Source organism: Rattus norvegicus, chromosome 5, assembly GCF_021556685.1.
Source record: "Rattus norvegicus strain SHRSP/BbbUtx chromosome 5, alternate assembly SHRSP_T2T, whole genome shotgun sequence".
Taxonomy (NCBI): Eukaryota; Metazoa; Chordata; class Mammalia; order Rodentia; family Muridae; genus Rattus; species Rattus norvegicus.
Window position 1 is genome coordinate 67401984 of NC_141538.1, and position 10674 is coordinate 67412657.

The 10674-nt window shown below is 44.4% G+C and overlaps 1 long non-coding RNA gene and 1 pseudogene across 1 annotated transcript; both read right to left on the reverse strand.

Moving 5' to 3' along the window:
• Window positions 1–231: 231 nt before the first annotated feature.
• On the reverse strand, window positions 232–1141 carry Psmb3-ps3 (proteasome 20S subunit beta 3, pseudogene 3; annotated as a pseudogene).
• Window positions 1142–6989: 5848 nt separating this feature from the next.
• On the reverse strand, window positions 6990–10031 carry LOC148005778 (uncharacterized). Its single transcript, XR_015621417.1, has 2 exons — window positions 9737–10031; window positions 6990–8640 (listed from the first exon to the last, which is right to left on the reverse strand). It is a non-coding gene; the product is annotated as an uncharacterized LOC148005778 (long non-coding RNA).
• Window positions 10032–10674: the final 643 nt, after the last annotated feature.

Consider the following 10674-nt stretch of genomic DNA (forward strand, 5'->3'; position numbering starts at 1 on the left):
CTGCCATCCATTGAGAATTATCACGTTCTGTTCTAAAGCTGCTCACCCCATCACCATCTCCAGTGAAGAAGAAACTGGTAAGCCTTTAGCCACTGTCTGGCCTCGAGTCTGCCTGGCCTCGAGTCTGACCTTCACCTTGACTATGGCTTTCTGGCGAACACAGGTGAGATATTCTGACTGCCCCAAATTCAGCTGAACCACCCATAAAAGGTCATTCTGCTCTCGTTCACCTTTTTTTTTTTTGAAAGAAAGGCAATTTTATTAAAAAGAAAAACAACAAAAGGGAAATGGGATCAGAGCACAGGTTAGTCCATCCAGAGCACAGGTTAGTCCATCGGGGCCTTTAGCATCCTGGTGGTGATCTTGTCTTTTTCAATGATGTGGACAATGGCGCCCATGCCTGATACGGCTTCCCAGTCCACAGCATTCAGCATGGCCTGAGAAATGGTTTCAAACGTGTTCTGGATCCATGTTGGGCTCCCAGAGAGACTCACACATCCCACACATTGTTCAGAGTAGATACCACTGACTATGAAATCATTGGTCACCATGGGACAGCCAACGAGGACCAGAGAGCAAATAAAGGGCTTAAAGGTCTTCGGGTCCAAGCCAGCAATGACAGGCTCTGTGTAGTAGGGACCAAACTGTTTCATACAAGAGGTTGGCCACCATGCTCATGAGGGTGTAAGGCTTGATCTGCCGACCTTCCTTCGGCTCATACATGTTCAGTTGGAACTTGAGATGCTGGGTGGCAATGACCAGGCCAACCAGGCATATGTAGAGCCTGTCACCCATGGGAGAGATCTTTTGGAAGTCCATGGTCACCATCTGGGCCTGGATCCCAAAATGCTTGTCTACAGTGATGGCCACTCAGTTCTTTCCCTTCATGTCCGTGATGGCCCCTCCATTATAGGGCATAACAGACATGATCACAATCATGTAGGAGCCCAATCTCCATTGCACTGCCTACAAACCAGCTCTCTCGTTTGCATTTTTTAGCAGAAGAAACAAGTGTGCATAAAGTCTCCAGCTTGGTGCATAGCACATAGCAACAATAGAATTTAACTGACAGGTAAAAATGTGTGTATTTGTGGTGTGCATTATAACATTTGACATATTGCACATTTTTGAAATGGCTAAAATAAATTAATATGCATGTCATCTCACAAGCTGATCTTTTTATGTGGTGAGAACACGACACCCACACTCTTAGCAATGTTCAAGATACAGTCTACCAGCTGTAGTCACCAAAACACACAGATCTTTTAGCTCCTCTCAGCCTGCGATGTGTGACTTTTGGCCAGTGCCTTCTCAAGCTCCTCATTTCTGCTTCAGAAACCATTTTATTCTCTTTCTGTGATTTCAACATTTTTTTCTAGATTCCTTGTGTAAGATCATTTAGTGTTTGTTATTCTCTGCCCAACTTACTTCTCTGAATATCATAGGTTCCAGGCTTGTATATGGTGCTGCAAATGAGAAGATTCCCTTCTTTTTGAAGGCTGTATAGTACTCTATTGTGTATACATGCCACAATTTCTTTACCTATTCATCTGTAGGTAGATTATGTAGGCTGATTCCATATTGACTAGTGTGAACAACACTGCAGTGAACACAGTGAGGCATACTGATTTTTTTTAAAGTGTTGATCCTTTTTACCTAAGTGGTCTCCTCCCTTCTCAAAGACTCATGACTCCTTAGTGACTTGTCATTAGCTTAATTATACACCATTTTATAGATTTTTCAATGACTTAACAATATTTCTGTCTTTCCCCTAGATCATAAACACTCTTAACAATAGTCTTAAATCAAACCAAAACTTTGCACAACCACCCCCATTCCCAAACCCATTGGCCTCTTGGTTTCCCACAACATCTACAAGCCAGGTTGGGTCATGCTCATATGTAATTTCAATACTTGGAGGCTGAGACAGGAGGATCACAAGTTCAAGACGAGCCTGGGGTACACAGAAAATTTAAAGCCCGCCCAGGCTACACTCTGAGTCCCTGACTCAATAAAAAACAAATAATCAAACAAACAAGTAACTCCTAGCACAAATATGGTGCCAACACACATTTTTAATATACAATTTAGTTGAGTCATCTGTATACAGAGGCAATGTGATGAATGTTGTGTATTAATTAGGCCTTTCAGATTTGTTATTTGCAAGGCCATAGCTCGTCTGCCTGTGTCTTCTGGAGTTCCTAATATTGTGTCCATTTGCCCCCAGGTGTGACACTCTCCCATCAAGTAAACAGCCGAGAGCTGACAGTCTCCCAGTGAGGGATGGAGCTGTCTCTCTGTACTGGCTCCACATGCCATCACAAGAGGAAGTGGTATTTGGGCATGACAGATGACAGAGTGACATCATCCATCTCCGTCAGTGTTCATTTCGTTTCTTCAATTTCAACAAAGACCTGAATATGAGAGGCTGTTTCTTTCTCAGTGGTGTGACCTGTCTTATTTGTTATTGAAAATAGGGGAAGGATCTCCTCTCCCTGCCCGGCTTCACAAGAGCTTCCCACTTCAGTCTGGGCTTTCTGGAAACAGTTAAAGGTCAGCCTCTGAAAACGGGAAAATCCTACACCACAGCCACCCACAACATAAGTCTTTAACGGAATAAAGAAGCTAACGTGTTTTAGAAGCATTACTAGGCACAGTGGCTCATCCTGAAATTCCAAGACACACAAGACTGAATTGGGAGAACTTCAGTGACTAGAGGCAAGCCTAAGCCACACAGTGAGTTCTAGTCCAACCCAGACTATAGGGTGGGAACTTTTTTCAACAACAACAAAAACATAAACAAACAAGGTAGAACTGGAGCAGTGACGTTCATGTATTCCTGGGAAAATCAGGAAGGTTAACACATGCCTATGAACTACCATTGCCAGGGATAACAAGTGTCCAGCAACTATTATAGTCATATAAAATCAAACCCAAACAGGAACCAGAACCCATCACTGAAATCTGTGTGTTCCTAAGATGATCACAAAAGTTGACAAGCATTTACAGACTGTCAGTGTCAGGTGAAATTTAAGGAGCTGATAATACGATCATGTCCTTGTGTTTCCTGTCCAATTGCTGTGTTCATTCATCAACCAGCTTTCTAAGGAGGGCATGGCTGAGGTAAGAAATCTGCCCACAAGAAGATGCCAAGAGGGAGGCAGGGGAGTAGACCTCAGCTGAGAAGTGTTTTCTGAGAGCACAAAGAAGCTGTGTTCCAGAGATAGCCAAGGTTGTACCTCATGCTGCAGCTGCACTTGGTAATGTGTAAGAGTCACCCAGGTGGTACTGTCCTTGAAGACATGAAGGGGTCATGAGGAGCAGCTGAGCTGGGCACTGTGAGAGGCCATCGGAGAAGGTGCAGTATGAGTTGTGGTTGATGGCCCAGGACTGAAGGGGCCATGCATAGGATTTGAAGCTTGGGACCATGAAGAGAGCCTGTGAGAAGCTACTGGTGAAACCTACTTGTACAGAAGACCCCAGTGTATTGGAGATGCCAGTATCACAGGATAATCACTAAGAACAGCAGCTTGGATCAATCTGAGCTTAGAGTGCTCCAGAGGGCAGAGCTGGAGAGGTGACACCAGCTCTTTGGAGGAGCCCAGAAGATCATGTGTGCATCCCAGACATTGAAACCAAAAGGTGTAACATTGAAGTTGCCTTGGAGACCCCAAAACGTTTGAGATGCCAGAGCCACGGCATCTGCTGAGGAAAGCTGCTAACAGGGAGTGGAACCAGCTCAGGAGAAGGAAGTTTGTTGCAGTCGACAAAGATGAAAAAGGAGGTGAAGATCTGAAGACCGCGTGACATCAGACCTGGAGATGGCGGAGTTTGGAGTTTGCCCAGCTGGTTGCCTGTCTTGCTTTGGGGATTACCTTTAAGTGACTGAATGAATCTCAGAAGAAACTTTGAACTTTGGACTATTAACATTGTTAAGACTACTATAGACTATGAAAGGAGGCTGTTGAAGTTGGACTAAATGTATTTAGTATCATGCTATGTTTAGGTATGGCCCCCATAGACTCATGTTTGAACATGCCTAAGGGGGTCAGGAAGTAGAATATAATGGTTTGTATATTCTTGGCCCAGAAGGTAACACTATTAGAAGGTGTTGGAGTAGGTGTGGCCTTGTTGGAGTGGGCGTGGGCTTTAAGACCCTTGTCCTAGCTGCCTGGAAACCAGTATTCTGCTAGCAGCCTCCAGATGTAAAACTCTCAGCTCTTCCTCCACCATGCCTGCCTGGATGCTGCCATGTTCCCACCTGGATGATATTAAACTAAACCTCAGAACCTGTAAACCAGCCCCAATTAGATGTTGTCCTTATAAGAATTGCTTTGGTCATGGTGTCTGTTCACGCCAGTAAAACCCTAACTTAGACAGCTACTAAGAAGGTTACTGCTCCTGCAGAGGACTAGAGTTCAGTTCTGAACACCCATGTTGCGATGTTTACAAATGCCTATGACTCCAGCTCCAGGATGTGAAACACCCAAGAAAGGCTCCATGATCTTTGATTTGTATACTTAAGGTCATCAGAAGCAACATTGAACTTTCTATCTCTTCTTTCCGAGGACACAAAGTAGGGGACACAAAGAAATTCCAAGAAACTAGAGTGTCAAAATACCTGGATTAGTATCCTAGGTTCATAATGCCTGAGGCCCTCAGACCCCGGATGGTACCTGGGCCAGCCTTTCATTTTTGAAAGGAAGAAGAGTGGCACTGGGGGAGGGAAGTTCTGCCCTGCCTTGTCATGGTATTGTCAAGATTTTACAGAGGAAACCATAGGTAAGAGAACATGTTCATCTTCCCTACTGCTGCTTATTAGAATGTCCTCCCCCAACATCACTAGTTGGTGTCTACTAGTCTTTTTCTAAAATCTCTAGGAATAGGAAAAGACAGCACTAAGGCCATGAGGCTATCTTTAAGCAGAATAAACTATAAGTAATTCATGTTATTAATCAGATCTGCCTCCAGGCCTCCGTTCATCAGTTATCATTACACTTTTGTAAGTATTGTGCAAGAAATATGACTCTTTTTCAGTGGTGGCCTTTGGGTGTCTGATGAAGAAGTGGACTTTTGAGAGTATCTCACGGGTCAAGGATGGTGAACCCATGCTCCTTCTTATCACGTTGTCAAATGGATTTAATTCCCCCCCTATGATCTTCATTGAAACATAACCTGGTGATTCTCAACTTTCCAAATGCTGTGACCCTTAATACAGTTCCTCTTGTTGTGGTGATCTCCCAACCATTAAATTGTTTTTAGTGCTGCTTCATAACTGTAATTTTGCTATGGTTATGCATCATAATGTAATTAATTTTGGAGATAGATGTTTGCCAAAGGGGTCATGATCCACAGGTTGAGAACCACTGCTCTAACCAATCTGCTCTGGGCCTTTTCCTTGAAATGAAAGCATCTGTGACCCATCACTGACTGGTGAGAATGGTGGAGAGCAGCTGTTTCCTAGTAAAGACACTATCTCCTTCCAGTTTCTGGCTGACTTACCTAAAACTCATTCCTTCCCAGAGTAAGCCCCACATTTGTTCCAAGAAGCCTTCTTTGGACTTCCCTCATTTCTTCCATAGCCTGCCAGTCTCTCTTTTTCCCCAAACCTCTAGTAGATTTTAGACTGAATGCATAGGAAGACAATCCAAGAAGCTGCAAACATTCGCCAAACTCCTTCTTAGGGAAGCTACCCCAAACCCACTCTCCTTCCTGTGGCTGGTCCCTTCAGGATACACTTGGAATAAAATCACAAGAGCTACCCTGATCACCTGGGTCCCTGGGGAGGCTCTACAGGAACAGAACCCCTATAGTACAGCCATCTATGGGGAGACTCTTTACTGAGGGAGGGTTAGCCTGTTTACTCTATCAAGTCCAGTTTGGTAGAAAGCAAAAGAAAGTACATGAGCAGAGGAGACCCATCACGACTTCGAAGTTCTCTAGAAGTGCGTCTTCTGATTAGGTGGGAAATGTGTGTTGCAGAAACAGAAGCCAGGTGAATTTGATTAAGGGATAGTCCCACATTTCCTTGTAATAAATCAACTGTCAAAACTCCATAGCGGACAGTTTTAGACTCTGTTTGTTCCTGCTTTTTCCTACCACAGCAGCCACATACACACACCACTAGAAGCAAAGGACAAAGTGTTTCCATGGTGACTTTTCTCTGCTCTCATTGTTTGGAAAGTGTTCCTCATGCTTAGGACATTCCTTTCCATGCCCCAACATGTTTTCTCAGTGTGTATGCATGGTGGGGCGGGGGCATGGGTGCACATGTAGAAGTCAGAGGACAACCTTGGGTGTCAATCCTTACCTCTCACTCTGTTTGAAACAAGGACTCTGTTATATATACTATATAAAGCAGGTTACTTGTCCCAGTAGCTCCCCGAGATTCTCCTGTCTCCTCCCCCAACCTTACCATCTTGTTACAGGAGCACAGGGAGGTACTGCCCCACCTGGGTTCTAGAATGCAAACTTAGGTCTTCATGCTTGCACAGTGAGCACTTTACCATCACTACCACCACCACCACCACCACCACCACCACCACCACCACCACCCCAGCTTCCCAGCTCATGACATTCCTCCCCCCACCTCTGAACACTCAAAGGTTTCAAGTTCTTGGGGTCCCAGTACATTAGGATGGATTGAAACACCAATGGGTTTTAAAGAGCATAATTAGGACTCTCCTCCAGGAAGAAGATGCCGTCCCTATGAAGCCACAGAATCAGAGCTTCCCTCCAGCCTCTTTTGTTGCTTTCATTTCGGAAAGTGCCAGAGAGGAGGACTGGGCTCTGACTGTAGAAAGATAAGGTTAGGTTCCAGCTCATGTCAAATTCCGATGCTTCTCCTTTGACAGAAATGACTGCCTTGCCATCCCTACAGCTCACGTTCACAGATGCGATTGGGTTTAGTCAGAAGAAGTCGTTGGAGAGTTTAATTCATCAATTGTCTGAAGTGTGTAGATGTAGCAACAAATAAGACACACATGACTGCTGTCTTTATTGACTTTATAACCGAAAGATTCTTGTTGCGCTTCGAGGGCGTTTGCAAATAGAGGTCTCTATTGAGTGTGCTGCCGATGGAGTGAAATGCAGCCACTCACTGACTGTTCACGTGTGCCTAGCCCTAAGGTATTGTCACCAAGGGCAGAATGGTATAAAAGAAATATGTACAGAATATGGACCCTGCATGTGATGAACTTCAAAATCGGATTGGGAAAATACGATACAGTCGGCTAACAACAACTCATGCTACACTAGATTAAATGGTACAGATACCTCATAACTATAAAATATGAAGTAAATGACAATTATCATGGACCTAGCAATAAATTTTAAGAAAGTCTGAGGAAAGATGGGTGTAGAGCTATGGGGGGGGGGGGCTGAATGCTTTTTGGAGAAAGTAGCACCGAAATTAGGTTTTGAAAGACGGGTGGGAAGGGATGGGCTGGAATAAAGGCAGGAAGCAAAATTAGAATCTGACAGCCAGTGGTAAGGGCAGCTGAGGAGAGCCAGTTAAATAACCACAAATTGTGAATGTTACAAAACAAAACCAAACAATTCAAATCACACCTAACAAACAAAATTATAATAGAAATACTACATCGTCTCCCCCAACACATGCACATTCTAACATATTCTTGGAAAGAGTGCTGCAACGTTGATTTATATCTGACAGTCCAAGTTAAAAAAAAATGAGAAGCTGCCAAATCTGCCTATATAAATCCCAGTGATTTCACATGTTTTCATCGTATGAACTGAAGGCAGCGAAAGGAGATTTAAGCCTTTGAGACGGTAGACAATAAAATGGTACCCCAGTGAAGCTTCTCAGAAGAAACACTAAAATCATATTTATCATGTCTCAGACTGACATTAATTCTAACGTGCAGACACCCTTCAGCATTCAGATGCAGTATATTAAAAAAAAAAAAGACCTTCAGCAGGTGCATTTGCTAAGTTATGCAGAGGTGCATTGAGTCCTACAGAAGAACTACATCACAGTGACATTACTCAAGCCAGAGCACCCCAAGAGCCATGCCCAGCCTCTTCTGTCAACTGATGATTGACAAGACCCTCTCCTAAAATCATCCTAGATCAAAGCACTTCTCCTTTGCCTTGTGGTTCCAAGCCTTCAGGCTGCAAATGTCCCAAACAACTGATTAAAACCAAACCATACCCAAGTAAGGCAGGTTATGGGTCATGCCTCTAGATGCAACTGACTGGCAAAGATGAGGCTGAATTCTCCGACTTGGGAGAGATACAGATTTCCCTCCCACAGCCATGGCCACCAACACCATGGCCACCATAATCAGGGCTATAACCCAGCCTGTGAAAGGAGCAGGAGAACTACACTCTGATCATGGTCTCGGAAAGACCACAGATGGGCACCCATGGACCTCTGGGGCAGAGCCAGATATGTGTATTCAAATTGCCTCCCCAAGTGCCTTTTCTAAAGCACAGCTCACTAATCTGGAGAGCAGTTTTAGAGCATAGACTCTCAGAACAAATGCTTGACCCCTTAAATGGACCCCCTACCCCCTCAGATTGTGACAGGCTCCTGGGTCACGTGCCATTCAGAGCTGTTTACCAAACGATGAAAGTGATAGATCCCAGCTGAGTCAGACGCTTCTCACGAATGGCTTCCTTTAATAAGAAAGGGAGAGAGGGAAGCTGTTTTAATTCTTGCCTCAGAAACAAAAGAACTGAAAACTGATACTAACTTTTCCTAGTTTGGACTTCTAGGTAAAACTGTTTCCCTTTCTGTTATTGGCCCCTTTCTTTAAACATGACAGGAGAAAGGCAGAAGATAAAGCCCAGGGTAAACGTGTGTGCAGTGTAAATAATCCAGATTTGAGTTCTATCTTACATCTAAGAGAGTCCTTCTCCGGCCAGCTTATAAATGGAGATGGATATTTCACCCTTTACAGTGACCGTAGGGTCCTATCCACCTGGCTCTCTAGGACAGAGGATGAGGGACCAGGAAATAAAGGATGCTGAACTCGAGAAGAGGACTTGAAGTCTTGGTCCACTGACCCAGGAATTATTTCTCCATCCTTCTCCCTCTTTCCAATGAGTCTGTTAAGCAGAACCAGCTGTGTTGTAAATGCAGGGCTGACCTGCCAATCAGAGGACAGGGGATGGGAGTGTGTGGAAGCCTACATCTGGATGCTGATGGGCGTCGTGCCCTCTGGAGGCCTAGTTCCTCACTTTTGAAATGGGGTCAACAGCCACAACCTTGTCTTTCTCTTGTGGTCATTACGGAAGGGCATTATGAAAAAGGAAACGTTTTATAAAATGCAAATTGTTTAACAACTAATGAGAAGAGCTCAATGACAGTAAATAAAATATTTTGCACGCTGTGACCAATCCCTCAGTAAGAGGAGTTTTCTGTTCCTAAATAAAAATGGCAGATTTTAAAAAGGAGACTATTCTAGCAAGTACCTAACAAAATAGAAAAGAGAGGAGGTGAAGTCCTCAACCAGGAAATGGTTGATCCTGGGAGAATTCAGTGAGTATTGTACTCACAGGTGACGGTGGTGGTGGTGGTGGTGGTAGTGGTGGTGGTGGTGGTGGTGGTGGTGGTGGTGGTGGTGGTGGTGGTTGATAGCTCACTGCAAAAGGGCTTTCACCCTGCAGAGTATCCAGAGTAAAGAGGGCTCTGGAAACCTCATCCCACCAAAAAGAGTTAAAGGAACTTGGTCTGTGTAGACTGGAGCAAGCCCAAGAGGTACAGTCTTACCTCTAGCTGTACAGATCATAAAGTTGTCGTGTAGAAAGGGATTTTTTTTCCAGTATGGAATCCCCCAGCTTATGAGAAATTCTGGAGAGATGGTGTCAATTCGGGAGAGAAATTTCAGAGCGGAAAACATTACCAGGTACAAAGGTTTGGTGGTTGGATGTCAGTTGTCAGGGCTTTCCAAAGAGATTCTTGGCCTCAGAGAAAGGCTGTTAATAGATAACCTTTAACTATTCTGACCACACGATGTCAGAAACCCGTCCCTCCATCCTTGGCAGATACCATTTCTCATCCTTGGCAACCAATGAGAATCCTTCTAGTAAGAACACTACAGCGGCTTGGCTCCAGGCAGCAGGAGTAGAAAGTTACTGCGGAATGGGCTTTGCTCTGGGCACTCAGAGCCCATTACCTGGCAGAAGGGTTGCCCAACAGCACCTTCTATTAGAGCTCACCACTTGCCTGCGATTGCCTGGCTTCTCGGATCAAAGATGGATCTCACATCGCCACCCCGACCCCAAACCCCCTCCCCCACCACGCTGCTTCCCTTGGCCCCGCGCCAGGAAACCGCTGCTGCCATTCGTGTTTCCATTTAGTAAATAAAGCTCAGAAATGGCTGCTGCTTTCATAGATTGAAAACTCGGGTCTGCAAATAAATATCTTGGGGGAATTAGAGAAGATTTGGAGAACAACAGTCAATCTCAATATAATTAAAAATAAGCTCTCACCTGCTACTAATTTCCTCGTTGCTTTGCTAACAGAAATCTTTGTTTGAACAAAGAGGTAAAAGGCGCAGTGAGAAGCTGTTTACATAGTGCAAATGAGCGTGCTAATTGTAGGGCGCCTGCATGTTAATGAGAGAGAGGTTATTTATCAGTGTGAAATTCTGAGTGCAATAAATTGCAGGTGATATTTCAGGAAACATTCATTTTCTAATGATTTCT